Below are 18,663 nucleotides of genomic sequence, written 5' to 3'. Positions count from 1 at the left end.
TAATTTGACGTTTGACGAATTGTTAGGATGGAAGATAAAAATATGTGCTAACGAGAACCGCTCCCTTGTCATACTCCTTCAGTGCTGGGTTATACATAGCAGGGCAGGATGAAGAAATATTCATTCAGGATATTGATTTTCATTGCATGGTCGTATTTGGCATACGGAAAGCGCTTCAATGACACAATAAACCTTATGTTACGTGGCTTTTATTCAAGAAACATTTACATGTCTTTAGACTGCAACTCGTTTTCATGCTATGGTTGAATTCAGTTGAATTTGAGTAGGTTTACTTTTAAACAGGTTTGTATTATATTGAAGTTCATTGAGTATTAGGTACAGTAGCTGGCAATAAGTGAGTCATCATACATGTTAATTAACTCTTACAAGAATAATTTTCATAAATGTAGTTTCGGTCGAATTGCTTTTAGTGCTTACCTACCAGCTGGGAAATCATCTCAGCTGCGTACACATAATTTCCATTCAATTTTCCGATGATTATTAAGAAAACTGCTACTATGTTTAAACAACACATATTAGACATACCAGTCAGTGTTAACATGGCTGTCTATGGGATAGATTAAAAGTTGTATGTACCTATGGTGCTTAATCAGGTGTCACTCGATAACTAATCAACGGAAAGATGAAAGGAAATTATGTACACGTAGCTGAAGATGATTTCAAAGATGTTTGCAAAATATCAAAACGAAATGACTTCTATTAAATTTATGAAAATTATTCTTGTAACAGTTAATTAACATGTAAGTCTATGGACATTTCACTAATGATGACTCACTTATGGCCAGCAACTGTACATATATAGGTATATATGTTGTGAATATATTATATGACTATGTTGACCTTTACGTGTGCATTATCATAAGACATTTAATATAAGTGTGACCACCTCCGTGGTGTAGTGGTAACAGCGTCCGCCCGGAGAGCGGAAGGTCGCGGGTTCGATCCCCGGCTGCGTCATACCAAAAGACGTTAAAATATGGTACTTGTTGGTCCCTGTATGGCGCTCGGCATTAATGGGTACAACAAGGACTGGTCGGCTCGGAGTCAGTATAATGTGTCTGAGTGGGGTATTCATGCTTCACTGCAGCATGGTATCTCAGTGGGCTAGCACTATAAAAACCAGCTTAAATCTGGGTTAATACAAGCAGCCGCACATACACATACACATGCATGCACGTCGTCATATAAGCGAAATATTCTCAAGCACGATGTTAAACCCAACTTCACCTCACCTATTATAAGTGTGAAAGACAGCTACTGATAACGCGAGCCAACGTATTGTTCTTGTACAGGTAACAGCTAAAACGCACATCAATAAAACCGATAAACATCACTTACTCGCACACGAAACGGCTGCTACGAACAGCAAAGTGTCTGCAAAACAGATAACATGTATGATCTATAACAGGAAATATATGATGAACAGTCATGAACTCCTATGTTCTAATACACAATGTGTTCTAGGAAAGGCATTGCTTACACGATCATCATGAGGACTGTCCACAACAGAATACACAATGTGTTCTAGGAAAGGCACTGCTTACACGATCATCATGAGACTGTCCACAACAGAATACACAATGTGTTCTAGGAAAGGCATTGCTTACACGATCATCATGAGACTGTCCACAACAGAATACACAATGTGTTCTAGGAAAGGCATTGCTTACACGATCATCATGAGACTGTCCACAACAGAATACACAATGTGTTCTAGGAAAGGCACTGCTCACACGATCATCATGAGACTGTCCACAACAGAATACACAATGTGTTCTAGGAAAGGCATTGCTTACACGATCATCATGAGACTGTCCACAACAGAATACACAATGTGTTCTAGGAAAGGCATTGCTTACACGATCATCATGAGACTGTCCACAACAGAATACACAATGTGTTCTAGGGAAAGGCATTGCTTACACGATCATCATGAGACTGTCCACAACAGAATACATAATGTGTTCCAGGGAAAGGCACTGCTTCTAGGAAAGGCACTGCTTATACGATCATCATGAGACTGTCCACAACAGAATACACAATGTGTTCTAGGAAAGGCATTGCTTACACGATCATCATGAGACTGTCCACAACAGAATACACAATGTGTTCTAGGAAAGGCATTGCTTACACGATCATCATGAGACTGTCCACAACAGAATACACAATGTGTTCTAGGAAAGGCTTTGCTTACACGATCATCATGAGACTGTCCACAACAGAATACATAATGTGTTCTAGGAAAGGCATTGCTTACACGATCATCATGAGACTGTCCACAACAGAATACACAAATGTGTTCTAGGAAAGGCATTGCTTACACGATCATCATGAGACTGTCCACAACAGAATACACAATGTGTTCTAGGAAAGGCATTGCTTACACGATCAGATCACTGTGAGACAGAATACACAATGTGTTCTAGGAATACGATCAATGTGTTCAATGTTCTAGGAAAGGCATTGCTTACACGATCATCATGTCCACAACAGACTGTCCACAACAGAATACATAATGTGTTCTAGGAAAGGCATTGCTTACACGATCATCATGAGACTGTCCACAACAGAATACACAATGTGTTCTAGGAAAGGCATTGCTTACACGATCATCATGAGACTGTCCACAACAGAATACACAATGTGTTCTAGGAAAGGCATTGCTTATACGATCATCATGAGACTGTCCACAACAGAATACACAATGTGTTCTAGGAAAGGCATTGCTTATCACGATCATCATGAGACTGTCCACAACAGAATACATACACAATGTGTTCTAGGAAAGGCATTGCTTACACGATCATCATGAGACTGTCCACAACAGAATACACAATGTGTTCTAGGGAAAGGCATTGCTTACACGATCATCATGAGACTGCCCACAACAGAATACACAATGTGTTCTAGGAAAGGCATTGCTTACACGATCATCATGAGACTGTCCACAACAGAATACGTAATGTGTTCTAGGAAAGTAATTGCTTACACGATCATCATGAGACTGTCCACAACAGAATACACAATGTGTTCTAGGAAAGTAATTGCTTACACGATCATCATGAGACTGTTCACAACAGAATACACAATGTGTTCCAGGAAAGGCTTTGCTTACACGGTCATCAGAATACACAATGAGACTGCTTACACCACAACAGAATCCACACAATGTGTTCTAGGAAAGGCATTGCTTATACGATCATCATGAGACTGTCCACAACAGAATACATAATGTGTTCTAGTCCACAAAATACACATTGCTAGGAACGATCATCATGAGACTGTCCACAACAGAATACACAATGTGTTCTAGGAAAAGCATTGCTTACACGATCATCATGAGACTGTCCACAACAGAATACATAATGTGTTCCAGGAAAGGCTTTGCTTACACGATCATCATGAGACTGTTCACAACAGAATACACAATGTGTTCTAGGAAAGGCACTGCTTACACGATCATCATGAGACTGTTCACAACAGAATACACAATGTGTTCTAAGAAAGGCACTGCTCACACGATCATCACGAGGCTGTCCACGACAGCATACACAATATAGCAAACTAGATCAACAATGTGTCTGGGAATCTGCTGTAATAAACGTCAAAGTGTGTGCAAAGCAGATCAACAAGATGCTCTATTCGAGAAACACATATCAATGAACATTTTGGAAAACTCAAGAACGCCGTTGTGACAATGCAACTGCGACAATGCAACTGTGGTGTCAAAACAGACATTTTTAGCATTATAGGACGTTTTCAGTCAATTAAAAAGGAATATTCAGATGAACTCCTGCGTTAAACACGTAACAAAAAAGGATTAAGTACTGTACAAACAACTCGTATATTGGTTATAGTTTCACGTTACTGTTACCAAATTGATTCGATTTGTTTGTTGAAATTGTTTTGTCTAAGGCTGCATTCAGCAACTCTGCACCTATATGACAATACAGTAAATTGGCATATTAGTTTATAATTTATCTCTCCGTCGATTGTATTGTTTATTTGTTCTTTCACACCGCACCCGTGAAGGTCAGGGATAGAATATTGATCTTCAGTTACCCATGCTTGTCGTAAGAGGCGACTAACGTGATCAGGTCGCTGACTTGGTTGACATGTCATCGGTTCCCAGTTGCGCAGATCGATGCTCATGCTGTTGATCACTGGATTGTCTGGTCCAGACTCGATTATTTACAGACCGCCGCCATAAAGCTGGAATATTGCTGAGTGCAGCGTAAAACATAACTCACTCACTCACTCAACTCACTCTTTCACATCGCACTCAGCAGCATGCCTGCTAAGTGACAGCGGTGTGGACTAGACAATCCTGTGATTCACATCAAGGATCGAAATTGCTTCGAAAGAGAAATCGTATTCCAAACATACCAAAAGTTACTTGCTGCCAAGAGTTCAAGGCTAAAAGTAATCAAACTTTAGAGATTACCTTCAAGTCATTTCACGGTACTAAAACCGGAAAGATAAATCAATTCTAAATTACCCAACGAAAATATATTATGCATTTATTATTCATAAAATTTACAGCATCACTCTGAAAACAGCTGTAATAAGGACTGGATCCACGTCCCAAGGGAGCGATAATACGCGTGTATTCATTGGAAATGGGATTGGCGTCAAATTGCATTGGATAGTGTCAAGAGATCAATATGAATGTTCTGGTTATCTTCAGTTCCTCATAATCAGTTCCGAACTTTTTATTTATGCTTGTGGAAATTAAGAAATCGGGTAATGATATTATATCACTATTTTTTATGGTATTGTTTGAAGATTCCTCAAAATGTCATTATCTGACATCTTCCAGACTGGCTATGATGAAAAGAAGAACCAATTTCGAATTATAACATAGATTGGAACGGAAACATAATGATTTAGTTCATTCAAAGCAACCCAATTAATTAGTAAATATAGTTTTAACTAGTGTTGAGATATCCCAGCAATATCGCGTTAGCAGAAACCAGAAATTGCTCCAGACATACCATCAATTGCAGCAATCGATCTTGTGGTTTAGAACGAATATAAACGTTGAGGCCTACCCTAATGGCCTTTTAGTATATACCATGACACAATATGTAATATACTGAGAGAAACAAATAAAAGATTACAGGAAATTCCTTTATTATTTTCCACTTTTCACCACAGTGCCATTCAGAAAACTGGAAACGCTTGCAGTTTCCTGTGATCCTTTATTTGTTTCTCTCAGTATATATAGGTAAAAATGAGCTGGGTAGCCAATTGGTTGGAGACTGTCTCTCAAGTTGAAGACCACGGTTTGAGAGATACAAATTGTCAAACGATCCTTGTCATTCCTTGGACATTCCAAACGTGGAAGCATGAAGTCGATATTTACAAAAACGACGTGTTTAGAAGCCAAATGGTTTGGCTCTCTGTAAATAACGATCCGACAGAATATCAAAATCGCCAAATAGTCATGTCTACACCTGTATATTCCAAAGAACAAAAAAGTCTGTGCTCCGACCGAGGCCATGCAACTCTGGCTCTACACATCAGAAGGGAGCAAAAACGAGGACAATCTACAGAAGCAAGTTCCACATGGACTCGTTAGCCCCAAACAAACTGAACACGTGCATCTATATTTAATGCTACACAGTAGGAAAACAGCATAGCGCCTAGCGTTTGAGAATAGTGAATAGAGGCAGTGCCTATAGCAGGATTACGTTACACAACTGGCACTTCAACTGTTGTCATATATCACAATATCCAGGTACCGTTAAGTGTCGCCATATCATGTGGAGACGATCTCGCTCATGAAATAATGCTTTTTAGATTGAATTGTTTCCTTGACTGTTACAAGACAAAATGGTATGCATACTTCATTGCGTTTTACACAATGGATGTAAACTAGATCTGGATGACTTAATATGATTTGTGTCCAGTATTTGTGTGCGATTGACATGTTCTATACAATCTACTGATCGTGTAACAGGGCCATATTGATTGGACACATCATTCATATATCTGAAACATGGTATGCACATATCGTTTTACTCTGTCAACACTGTTTCTATTGGTTCGTTGGGCCACTTCCATAAGGGAGTGTTTTGTTTGGGATGGAGGGGACTAACTTCATCACATTGCGTGATGGAGAGTATTGAATATCTTCGGCAGAGCGTAGAGATTGTTGGTCTTGTTGGTGTCTACCACAATAAACGGCCTGGAATAATCCTGAGCAATAGATATATCCAACAGATGCATATTGCATAAGATTGTAGTTATGGGAACAGTTTGTAGATTATCATCGTTCGTATAGTAGCAAAGGTTTGAATGCAAATTATTACGTCAATCTATTACGTCGTTCAAGATTTAAAATGCAATTTATGAATATTTAGCCAGGAGTTATTACTATTTTGATGTTTCGATGAAACTAAAACTATAAAGTCGCCCAAAATTAAATAGGCTGTTTATAAAAAAAAATTGGAAGGCGTTATTACTATGTAATTGTTTTGAAGAAACTTCATAGTGTTTTAAAATATGCACTTTTATAAAAAAAGATTATTGTCAAATATTTACGAACATACTTACACGCCATCTGATTCCTGATGAAGCCAATGATACTTTTATGTCATTTGTTTACACGAGACTGAGTCCTGTGTTTTGGCAAATAGTATGGCACATGATACAGGAAAAATGAATCAATACTAAAAATACCATATTAGATATATACCTCACTGATGACGCATTCATACACTGGTTTCGCTTGCCTGATTGCACTGTAGAAACATTAAAACACTACGTATGCTCATTCGAGCCCAGGTGCTCGCCCTCTATGCAATATACATACATTTTACCTGGAAATGACAAGACGACATCGATTCTTACGGCATGCATGAGAGACGCAGCATTTCCGAAGGAAACGGTCCGTCAAGCGTGACTGTTGCTTCTTGCCATCCTCAACAAATAACAGCTGGTAAAGTTTACAAGGTTTCTGAATGTCAAACAGATCATACTCACAGCATGGGGTGATTCCGTCCAGTTCATCTCACTAAATGTAATATACCAGCTCTCGCATATTGCATATAACGGATGGCATCCCGGGAGTGCAATGCTGGCAGGCTTATAATGATTAAAGCCAGGATTGACTCTCCTCTCTCGCAGGCTGCGGGTCATTCACGGACGTCAATCAAGCAGGAATGCGTCTACTTTTGTATCACGTGACACAGACAAAGTCACATGACATGAAGTTTTAGTTAGTGGTATGTTTGTTGAGAGCTCTACGGTGAAGTTTATTATCAGAGGTAATAGGGGTTCTGACTCCATTGCGTAAATATTCATTACCATTTATATCTCTAATAACTGTAATTGGATTGGTTATGGGGAAACAGTATGAGACAACCAATTTAAAGTTCTTGAACACAATTATATCGATCATCTCGCAAATACATTTGATTTTAAACACATTTCTCAGAGGCAAACAAAAACAGAAGATCTAAACTCAAACAGTGTAAGTGAGTTTAGTTTTACGCCGCTTTTAGCAATATTCCAGCAATATCACGGCGGGGGCACCAGAAATGGGTTTCACACATTGTACCCATGTTGGGAATCGAACCCGTGTCTTCTGCGTGACGCTTACACCACTAGGCTACCCCACCGCCCTCAAAACTCAAACAGAGATTGTTTTTATGAATGTCGATTATATATCTAGAGAGGTACATGTTTAGATCCAATTATATCGGTTAAACCTGCAGGAAGTACAACAGACACTGTCGGTAACTGTGGCCGTGTCATTCCAGGTTCATCTGCTGGGTTGGAGCAATATTTTCAGCTTAGGCTTTAGGTGTTACCTGGTAACGATATTGTTCCCTGCATTGTTGACTATAGATTACCAAAACTAGTTGTTAATGATTATAAATACACATAAATAATGTGAAACTTAATAATCAGTGTACTTGTTCACGCTGTGATATGTAGTAATTCCTGGTGTGACTGCGAGCATCCACAAGCATAACAGCTTGTTGGCTTCATCCCAGCAACACACAACGTTTTAGATTGATAACGTCATGACACAACGTTAGTATTACGTATGTTTTTAACGTTATGTCACAACGTGATAACAACGGTGCAACTTTACGTTGAGGAAACGTTATACTTTGGGCTCCTCGAAACGTTATAACAACGTTTCATACAACTTGTCACGGACCGCCTCCGTGGTGTAGTGGTTAGAGCGTCCGCCCGGAGAGCGGAAGGTCGCGGGTTCAACCCCCGACCGCGTCATACCGAAAGACGTTAAAATATGGTACTTGTTGGTCCCTGCCTGGCGCTCGGCATTAATGGGAACAACAAGGACTGGTCGGCTCGGAGTCAGTATAATGTGTCTGAGTGGGGTATTCATGCTTCACTGCGGCATGGTATCTCAGTGGGCTAGCACTATAAAACCAGCTTAAGTCTGGGTTAGTACAAGCAGCCGCACCTACACATACACACGCATGCACGTCGTCATATGAGCGAAATATTCTCAAGCACGACGTGAAACCCAATTTCACCTCACCTCACCTCACAACTTGTCACGATAGATTTTTCTGTAAACTTTTCACTTTGAGATTCTTTCTTCACTATTCAGATACAGCTTCAGAAAATATACGACCAAAACAACGTGCAAATTGACGAATAAATATTGAAGTGAAAGTTTACTTTGTTTCTTATGTACTGTTCACTGCTGGGACAACTATTCAACTATTTACGTTACATAAAGCGTTAAGACAACGTAAATACGTTAGCATCACATAACGTTACCTTGTGGCGACGTAAAAATGACGTATCACAATGTCAGGCCACAACGATGTGACAACGTAAATGTGAATCCACAGAATAACGTTGCAACAACGAAAGCAGAACGTTGTGACAACGTAAAATTGTTAGCTGGGATATTGGAATATAACCCAAATGATTCAACACGTAAACATTCATCGTCTTTGTTAAATGTGTGAGTCGGGCATAACGACTACAAACCAAGGATCATAAAGGACACACCTGAAATACAACGGTGAGCGGATCCTAGCAACTAAGGTATGCAATCCTGTCAGCCGTTATGCCATAATGCTGACCTCAGTTTGCTATACTGGTGATTGTTCAGGATCGGAGTGACCCAGATTCTGACTCCGGGGACCCGTCAATACCATGGTTAGAAATGGTCTCCAGCAACCCATACTTGTAAGAAGCGACTAACGGGATCGGGTGGACAGGCTCGCTGACTTGGTTGACACATGTCATCGTATCCCAATCGTGTGTATCGATTCTTATGCTGAGGGAGGTATAAAACAACAAACCAACAAGATCCGAGTATTCTGTGCAGTCAGCTGATATGCTGGTATTTACTTTTTTCTGTAGATAATGCATGTCATTTTGCTGTCAAGATATAAGGGCAATTAATCATACAGCAATCGTTACAAAATGCAGCATTTGCCGCCCAGGTCAACATTTACGGTTGTTAAAATGTGATATTCCTAATAACTGAAATACGCCCACGCATTTTGAGCTATAGATTTCATAAATCAAATCTCTCAGCGACGTGGAAGAACAGGTTAAAATGCACATCGAAATAGGGAAATTAAGCTTTTATGTACAAATTACTTCTCTTTATCATTTTTATGTGCACATATCCTACTAAAGATTTCATCAGCATCTGTTATGCCACTGATGATATACTACTCTCTGTCGGGAAAATCGTTTTATTTCAAACTACATTTTAGTTCAAATAGGAATTTATGATTTGTTGTCCCATGCACCACTTGACATTATTGTCGAAGCACCCCAGCCGAGATGATGACAGTTTGGCGTTGCCTGTAAAAGTTTTAAAGTTCATGTAGCATATAAACAACACATCTCACAAACTAAAAGATCACCATGTGATGACTGAAAACCATCTGACATTTTGTTATCTGTAATTTGAATATTTACTAGCATTGTTTATATGAAATTATCCCGTCAACATGAAATGGGCATGGTTGCGCAATTGCTCTAAGATGTCAAACTGTTCGTTGTGTTCTTTCCCGTGATTCACAGTTTGATCTCATCCAAGATTCCATCCAATTACCATCTTGACTTGCAAGCACCACACCCACGAGGGCTTAGATAAGCCAATGTCAATGTCAGTGAAGCTCAGTATTGCATTAAATGACGTTCATCGAATGCAGTTGCTCCATAACCGATGCTAATGTTGATGTTATAGCTAACATCGCATAAAGCGAACAGGTACAGATAAAGTCAACCTATATTTTTAAAATTCAGCATGATATCAGCATTGGTGGGATGCATTCTAAGATATGAAACGGCCAAACCCACATAACGACATCTAATGAAACGCCTATGGTCTACATATATATGGACACGATCGTTGGCACATCCAAACACTCCTGACCTAGTGCCATACATATATATAAATACTTACATATTACAGCTGAGAAATACTTGAGGTATACTCCAATTTGTCCACACTCTCTACACCAAATCCTACAGGGATTGCCTGTCGGTATAATGACACCTTAAAGTTTCAGTTCCTGAGCTTGGATTCATCCATCAACAGAGGTTGCACAAGCAATTATGCCGAGCCTGCACGTCAAACGCTCACATTCTCGGCACGTTCTTGAAGGCCAATTATCCTCAATCAGACATATTGCAAATCACCTTTCTGTGGGGCCTCCTCCGCTGTACGGGAGACACAAGTTGCCAGTATGGCGTAATGGGCCGGATTGCATTTTCTGGCATTGGAGCTGTGTTTGTTCATATTTGGGCTAAACACTCGAGGGGATGTGTAAATTGTTCGTGCGTGTTGTGAATATAGGTTGTATCGGAATGTTCCTGTACGTATATGTGTATTCAGAAAACAGTTTTAAGATGATAAAAATGATGCATGATCTGCATAAGAAATTGCACAATCAGTTATGCATCACCGGGAACCAAATATTGGTAAGTATTGTTGTAACAATTAAAGTTACATGGGACTACCAAAACGACTTACATGACTGGCCCACTACGTAAACTACAGCTTCAATCTATAAACAAATTAAATGCTCTTATCTTTGTTAATATACACTTTCTTGATAGAAGCCTCGTTCCTCTATTACATATTTACAATATATATGTGTGTATAAAATTTACGTTCAGACTGCTTTTATTGATCAATGTCCTGCTATTACATAATTTTAATAACACCGATATTTCCGCTACAAGAACATGACTCAGAGATAATTGGTTTCAACCTGTGTTTTCGATGTTGTAATTCCAGGATATAAATAGCTTTCTTACAAAAAAGGCTCTGCTAAATTGTGTAAATGAGAATTGGTTCACCAATATAACTGAACGATGAGTATGATTGGTGAGCGGCTTGACCAGAAAACATTAAGAGGCATCGAAGCCTCAAAGTGTGGATCAATTGTGGGAGTATGAATCACTAGTTTGCATGTTCCGGAATTAATTACCAACATTGTGAAGCGGTGTGCTATGGGCGGATTATTGCTAGGTACGGCATAAAATCACACACAATCAATTTATATGTTGCCTTGGCACACGTTAACAGAATTAAAGAAAATAACTTGAACAGGAAGGTTTGTTAATGTATGGGAAAAGCTGGAACCTTCATTGCCATCAACGCTCCAACAAACGACCATGTTCTTGTTGTGTGCACGTGTCATTGATATTTTGATAATTCTAACCTTTAATTCTGCGATTTCTCATTATTACGTGCAAAGAAAACATGGCGACGGAGAGTCAGTTCGATTTAACCCTGCTTTGAAAGGAATTATAAATATATAACAATGCGTTATGATAGTGAGAAAGGGTAAGCCGAAGAATGTGTTCATATTCACCACTGTGTTGAAATTAAGAACATCACGGATATAACAAACAATCCAGAGACCATAAGAAAAACTATGGGATTCGAACCCACGATAACAGGATCCTGACATGCCAATTGGGTACATTCTGTCAAGGTAACTTAGCTGCGCTTGACCCTAAGAGAGGGATATGCTACTGGGAAAAGTGTATACACTTTTAAGATAGCAGGAATAAGAAAAGTGGGAGGTATCTCTTTATTGAAGACTATTAAACATCGGTTGTAATCTGCTGCATGACCAGATGGGATGTTTACACCATTACCAAAGACAATTACACACTCACACCTCAAAGTTAATTCATCTGGATGGTTTATGTCTTTTGAAGATAAAAGAACAGAAATTTGATGATAAACACATTTATCTAAAAACGTTCTCCAATCTCAGGCATCTCTGTTCCAAGAAATATGGAATACTGTAAGGGACAACGTCGCGTTCTCACGTTCTTACGTCATCACGTTGTCGACTTGCCGTAAACAGTCAAAACGTAGGATGTGCGAAAACAGGACAAAAACACGTCTTCAAACAACTTTCATTTGTTTAATGTTTATAAAAGCCATGAGTGCGAAAACACAAGAATGCGACAATGCCCCTTATAGTATTACATACAGAACATCTCCAGACATGGGTGGGAATCTCTGATAACGACACGAAGGTGCCAAGGGGTGTCTGCCATTACGCAGACATCAAAGGCGTTGTGGTTATGTTATTGTGTACTTGTCACGAGATATGCCAACGATGAAGCGTTTCGTATGGTGTTCTGCACACCGTGTAAAGGTGGATGACAGCAAAATGCCTATGTCTTTCTGTCAGGAAGTGCTTATCTTATTTGCAACCAGATCTAATTGCAAGAGTTCAGAAATATGGCCTCGGGCGGGTCTAAGTTTTGTTTGCTTCTTTGATAAATTCTATTTAAACGGTCTGAAAAACGTTGATATGTTTCTGAAACAATAAAACTATTATTTATGGAGGTAGTCATGCGTTGTGAAATAGAAATATTAAGCTTTGGAATTTTTCAGGAATTTATTGATGGTCTGATATGTCAGGAACTGATCCTTGTTGACATAACGGAAATATTTCACACCATGCTAAATCAGTGTCCGGTGACTTGGTACGTCTGTTCAGTTACAAATGGTTCTTTTAAATGGTAACAGTAGGAGAATAATGCTTAGAGTATCATCAGGTACTTTGAATCAAATAAAACTAAACTGAAGCCCCCTTGAAAGCAAATTTCTTTGTAGTGTTTAACGTTTGCCTTTGCAGATTTCAAGTATGAAGTAGGTAGGTTGTCAACAAACACAAACTAAAATATACACTTGTAAAAGAATGATAGGCACATCTGAAGGCTATATCGACATTTTAGAAAGGAATTGCTTATTCACTTTGTCTTGAATTATATTCAAATCACATGGATGTCGATTTTATCGACGAATCTTGAAAATGTTGTGACATACGTATTTCATTACTTTAAACATTTTCCTGTTCCTTACACCCTATCTTCCTCATTTACATATGAGACTGGCATAAAACAGTACTATCGAATGTGCTCATTTAAATTATAACGTATTTCATTACTTTAAACAGTTTGCTTAAGATATATACCCTTTCTGGGGACGGTTGGGTGTCCTAGTGGTTAAAGAGATTGCTCGTCACGTCGAGGACCCAGGTTCGATTCCACACATGGGTATTATGTGAAGACCATGTTTCTGGTGTCCCTCATACTACTCCCCTCTGTTCCTAACACCCTATCTTCCTCATTTACATATGAGACTGGCATAAAACAGTACTATCGAATGTGCTCATTTAAATTATAACAATGCTTTAGCTTGTTAATAATTCTGTCAACCGCGGCGGGTCTTTCGTGAAAGCCTGACAGGATACGGGTCTGAGACGTATTTCAGTTGGGTGAAATCCACATAATCAGAGTGAATGAAATAACCCCATTATCTGAAGTTTCTGTCTGACTTTGAGACACAACGATGCACTGCGAATACAACATAACAGACACACAACTGGCATTTATATGGCATTGTCTGTCTGAGATCCGTTCTGTCCTAGGGAGAGGGCAGGAAATGGAAGTATCAGATTTAAGATGCTTTATGTCACTATATATGTGTCTGTGCTGTAGAGGGTGCGTGTTTTGTCATACCCGTCATGAGTAAAGGTATGGGGATTATCTAAAGACTTGCTCAGAGAGTGGATGGTTAACAACCCGATCAGAAATATCAGCTGTCTCACTACCGGCTGCTGTGCGTTATCGAGACTGCGTCAGGCAAACAAGTGGTTGACATTATGAACACCAAATGTCCACGTGGATACCAGTTAAGGAGGATGTGCTTGACTTGTACTGCTTTGCAACTAAAGACTAAAGAACGTTCAGTAGGCAGGATAAATTAAGTGGTGTATCTTTAGACTGCAAGTGATAAAAACAGTTCTGAAAACAACCAAGCCGTCACTAAATGCAAAATCAACAACAACGCAACACAAACTCAATCAAGTTTTTACAAAGGACTGCCATTTTGTCAAAGAGATGACGTTTACTGTTTCGAAACATTTTTTTACATATGCGTAATAATGACCTTTCTTCTTGCTCTCTCACATTGTACAAAATGTGCCAGACACATAAAATGAATAGTTCATGCCTTTTAAGTAGTCTCTCTCTACGAAAACAACACGGTCCTCGCATACAATGATTACTGTAATGTCGCCTGTTCTATGACACACGTGTTATTAGATCAAGAAATCAATTCTGTCTAAGTTCCGTGAAAATATCATGAGCGCCAAGAACCAACGTGGAGACAAATATCGACAAATTCAATTTAAAGCTTAAATATTTATGAAAACAGAGTTGTGTTCAACATCATGGAATAAATGAAGCCATATCGGAAAACAATAGATGGCAACGTTTGATCTCGACTCAACGTATTTCAACATTTGTATCGATAATGCTTTTTATATTACATTGGGCAAAATGTTGCTTACCCTTCCTGCATTAATTGATATTTTCCAGTAAGGCTTTTTCCAAAAACAAAATGTTCAGATCCCTATCACGATCGTTGTTTGATCCTTGGTATCATTTCCTGGTAAATATTTAAGAGGACTGACGTCAGGGTGTCGTGTTTGCCGCGCGTTGTCATGTTAACATGGAAGAGAGACAGCTTGTGGTAAAGAGTGGTATTGTGCACTACTTGTGACGTAAAGTGGAACGAATGTCTCATTGTCAAAATTGGTAACATGCAGGCAGAGGTTCGATTTTTATTTCTTAAGCAAATATATGCACGGCTGTACACATGCATGTATAAATATGGGCAAACAAAAACGATACGAGAAAGGACTATTTTAAGGTTTTAGTGATTTCCAGTGCGAGTGTTTCATACAACTGCTCAATATAGACCCAGCTGTTGCAATTTCGTACCATCAACCCACTATAATAAGCAGCTATAGACAAGTTGTGCTGAATTGCATTATTTATGGATGCCATCGAGTCTGGACCAGACAATCCAGTGATCAACATCATGAGCATGAGCCCACTCACCAACTCTTCTACAGTTCGAGTTTAAGATACCTTAGTATATTTTGTCAATATATGTGTTCTAAAATATAAAACTATGGAATGCTATTGTAGGCAGTATCAGAGCCAAGTTAGAGATAGTTTTCATAAATAGAATGAAAATTTATAATGCAACATTTAAAGCGATATGTCTTTAGATCATAACCGGTGAAGGTCCGGATTAGAATGAACCTTCAGTAACCCATGCTTGTCGTAAGAGGCAAGTAGGGGGATCTGGTGGTCAGGCTCGCTGGCTTGGTTGACACATGTCATCGGTTCCTAATTGCCCAGGTCGATGCTCATGCTGTTGATCACTGGACTCGATTATTTACAGACCGTCGCCATATAGCTGAAATATTGCTGAGTGCGGCGTAAAACTAAACTCACTCACTCACTCTTTAGATCATTTAATGAATTTAAATTTTATTTGTTTGTTTGTTGTTGAACGCTACATGGCGGCGGTCTGTAAATAATGAAGTCTGGATCAGACAATCCAGTGATCAACAGCATGAGCATCGATCTAGGCAACTGGGATACTATGGCATATGTCAACCAAGTCCACGAGTCTGACCACCCGATCCCGTTAGTCGCCTCTTATGACAAGCATGGCTTGCTGAAGACCAATTCTAACCCGGATGTTCACGGGTCCCCGGAGTCAGAAGTTGTCGGTGACGGTGACGGTGGAGCATATGCTTGTTGTCAGGGTGTCCTGCCTCCAGGAGGTTTCAGTCGGTGTCCTCTTTGAGAATGCAGTTGGTGTCATTGCTGCATGACACTGACGTTAGTGGTAGGATGGCCTTGCTGCTTGAAAAGTTGGAGTAAGTACTCACCGGCAAAAGAAAAGACCATGTTAAGGTTGTACTGATTTCCAGAGCGAGGGTTTCATACAGCTGCTTAATATAGGCACAACTGTTGCAAATTTCGAACCATCAACACACAATGATAAGCAACAATGGACAAGTTGTGCTGAGTTGCATTACTTATGCGAGTCAGAAACCTGTGAACGTTCAAATCCCATTCGGTAATGTTTCTACATAATTCATCCCTTCCGTGCTCACACTTCTTTAATTCCTCCCACATCAAGCCGACACAAAGTGTTACAGCTGAAATACTGTTCAAAGCATTGGAGTGTGTGTGTGTGTGTGTGTGTGTGTGTGTCTGTCTCTCTCTCTGTGTGTGTGTGTGTGTGTGTGTGTGTGTGTGTGTGTGTGTGTGTGGCTGTGTGTGGCTGTGTGTGTTTAGTTTCACGCTTCACTCAGCAGTATTCCAGGTACATGGCGGCAGTCTGGACGAGTGTGGACCAGACAATCCAGTGATCAACATCATGAACATGAGCCCACTCACCAGCTCGTCTACAGATTGATCATGTTCGAATATAAGTTAACCTAAGCAAATATTGTCAGTATATGCATTATAATATCAAAACTATGGTATACTATTGTAGGACAATATCAAAGTCATGTTAGGGAAAGTCCAATGATCAGCAGCATAAGCATCCATCTATGCAACTAAGATATGATGTCATGTGTCAACCCAGTCATCGAGCCTCACCACCCGATCCCGTTAGTCGACTATTACAACAAGCATGGGTTGCTGAAGGCCAATAATTATTCTAATTCTGCATGTTTTTTTCTATTACTTGGAACCATGACCTTTACAGGTATCTTTTGATTAAAACTGGACAGATATAATGTGGACCTTTCCTATATTCATCCCTAAGTAACCGATTAGCAATTAACTCCATTTCTATGATCACGTTACCACATAAAAAACGACATGGAAATATGCATGTTTGAAAACAATCAAAGCGGAAATATATGCTCACCTAAACGTCAGGGGTGTATGCATGTTATAATTAGAACCATAATCAGTGCTTATCTATCGGAATAATACACCTTCATGTTTTAAACCCATTACAATACCTTCAGCACAACGATATATTCAAACCTCTCGAAATCAATGATAAACACGTATGCAACAATAAATGCTCATCCAATTAAGTATATTTCGCTGTGAAACTTTGAAGCTGTTCATACTTACAGCAAATCCAATGCATTTGCTCCATAACCGATGCTAATGTTGATGTTATAGCTAACATCGAATAAAGCGAACAGATAAAGTCAACCTAATTTCAGCATGATATCAGCATTGGTGGGATGCATTCTAAGATATGAAATGGCCAAACCCACATAACGACATCTAATGAAACGCCTATGGTCTACATATATCGTTGGCACACCCAAGCACTCCTGACCTGGTGCCATACATATATATAAATACTTACATATCACAGCTGAGGAATACTTGAGGTATACTCCAATTTGTCCACTCTCTCTACACCAAATCCTACAGTGGTTGCCTGTCGGTATAATGACACCTGAAAGTTTCAGTTTCTGAGCTGGGATTCCTCCATCAACAGAGGTTGCACAAGCAATTATGCCGAGCCTGCACGTCAAACGCTCACATTCTCGGCACGTTCTGAAGGCCAATTATCCTCAATCAGACATATTGCAAATCACCTTTCTGTGGGGCCTCCTCCGCTGTACGTTGCCAGCATGGCGTAATGGGCCGGATTGCATTTTCTGGCATTGGAGGTGTGTTTGTTCATACTTGGGTTAAACACTCGAGGGGATGTGTAAATTGTTAGTGCGTGTTGTGAATATAGGTTGTATGGGAATGTTCCTGTACGTATATGTGTATTCAGACAACAGGTTTAAGATGATAAAAATGATGCATGATCTGCATAAGAAATTGCACAATCAGTTATGGATCACCGGGAACCAAATATTGGTAAGTATTGAGGGAACAATTAAAGTTACATGAGACTACCAAAACGACTTACATGACTGGCCCACTACGTAAACTACAGCTTCAATCAATAAACAAATTAAATGCTCTTATCTTTGTTAATATACAATTTCTTGATAGAAGCCTCGTTCCTCTATTGCATACAAGATACATATGTGTGTATAGAATTTACGTTCAGACTGCTTTTATTGATCAATATCCTGCTATTACATAATTTTAACAACACGGCTACAAGAACATGAGTCAGAGGTAATCTGTTTTAACATGTGTTTTCGATGTTGTAATTCCAGGATATAAATAGATTTCTTATAATAAAGGCTCTGCTAAATTGTGTAAATGAGAACTGGTTCACCAATATAATTGAACGATGAGTATGATTGGTGAGCGGCTTGACCAGAAAACATTAAGAGGCATCGAAGCCTC

The 18,663-nt window shown here is 39.3% G+C and overlaps 1 protein-coding gene across 2 annotated transcripts in view; it reads right to left on the bottom strand.

Moving 5' to 3' along the window:
• LOC124277105 (TWiK family of potassium channels protein 18-like) overlaps positions 1–17,774 on the bottom strand; it is a 57,991-nt gene extending 40,217 nt beyond the window's left edge. The window contains exon 1 of one of the 2 annotated variants that reach the window (XM_046712764.1): positions 17,717–17,774. The gene's annotated coding sequence lies outside the window, so the exon portion shown is untranslated. Of the gene's footprint in view, positions 1–7,008; positions 7,183–17,716 lie in introns of those variants that run through there. The other variant, XM_046712763.1, reaches the window with a different exon arrangement.
• Positions 17,775–18,663: the final 889 nt, after the last annotated feature.

The sequence above is a fragment of the Haliotis rubra genome, unplaced genomic scaffold (genome assembly GCF_003918875.1).
Source record: "Haliotis rubra isolate DU_JTF1 unplaced genomic scaffold, ASM391887v1 Scf218, whole genome shotgun sequence".
Lineage (NCBI taxonomy): Eukaryota > Metazoa > Mollusca > Gastropoda > Lepetellida > Haliotidae > Haliotis > Haliotis rubra.
The sequence above is the reverse complement of the archived record's forward strand: the minus strand, read 5'-3'. Positions and strand labels throughout refer to the sequence as shown.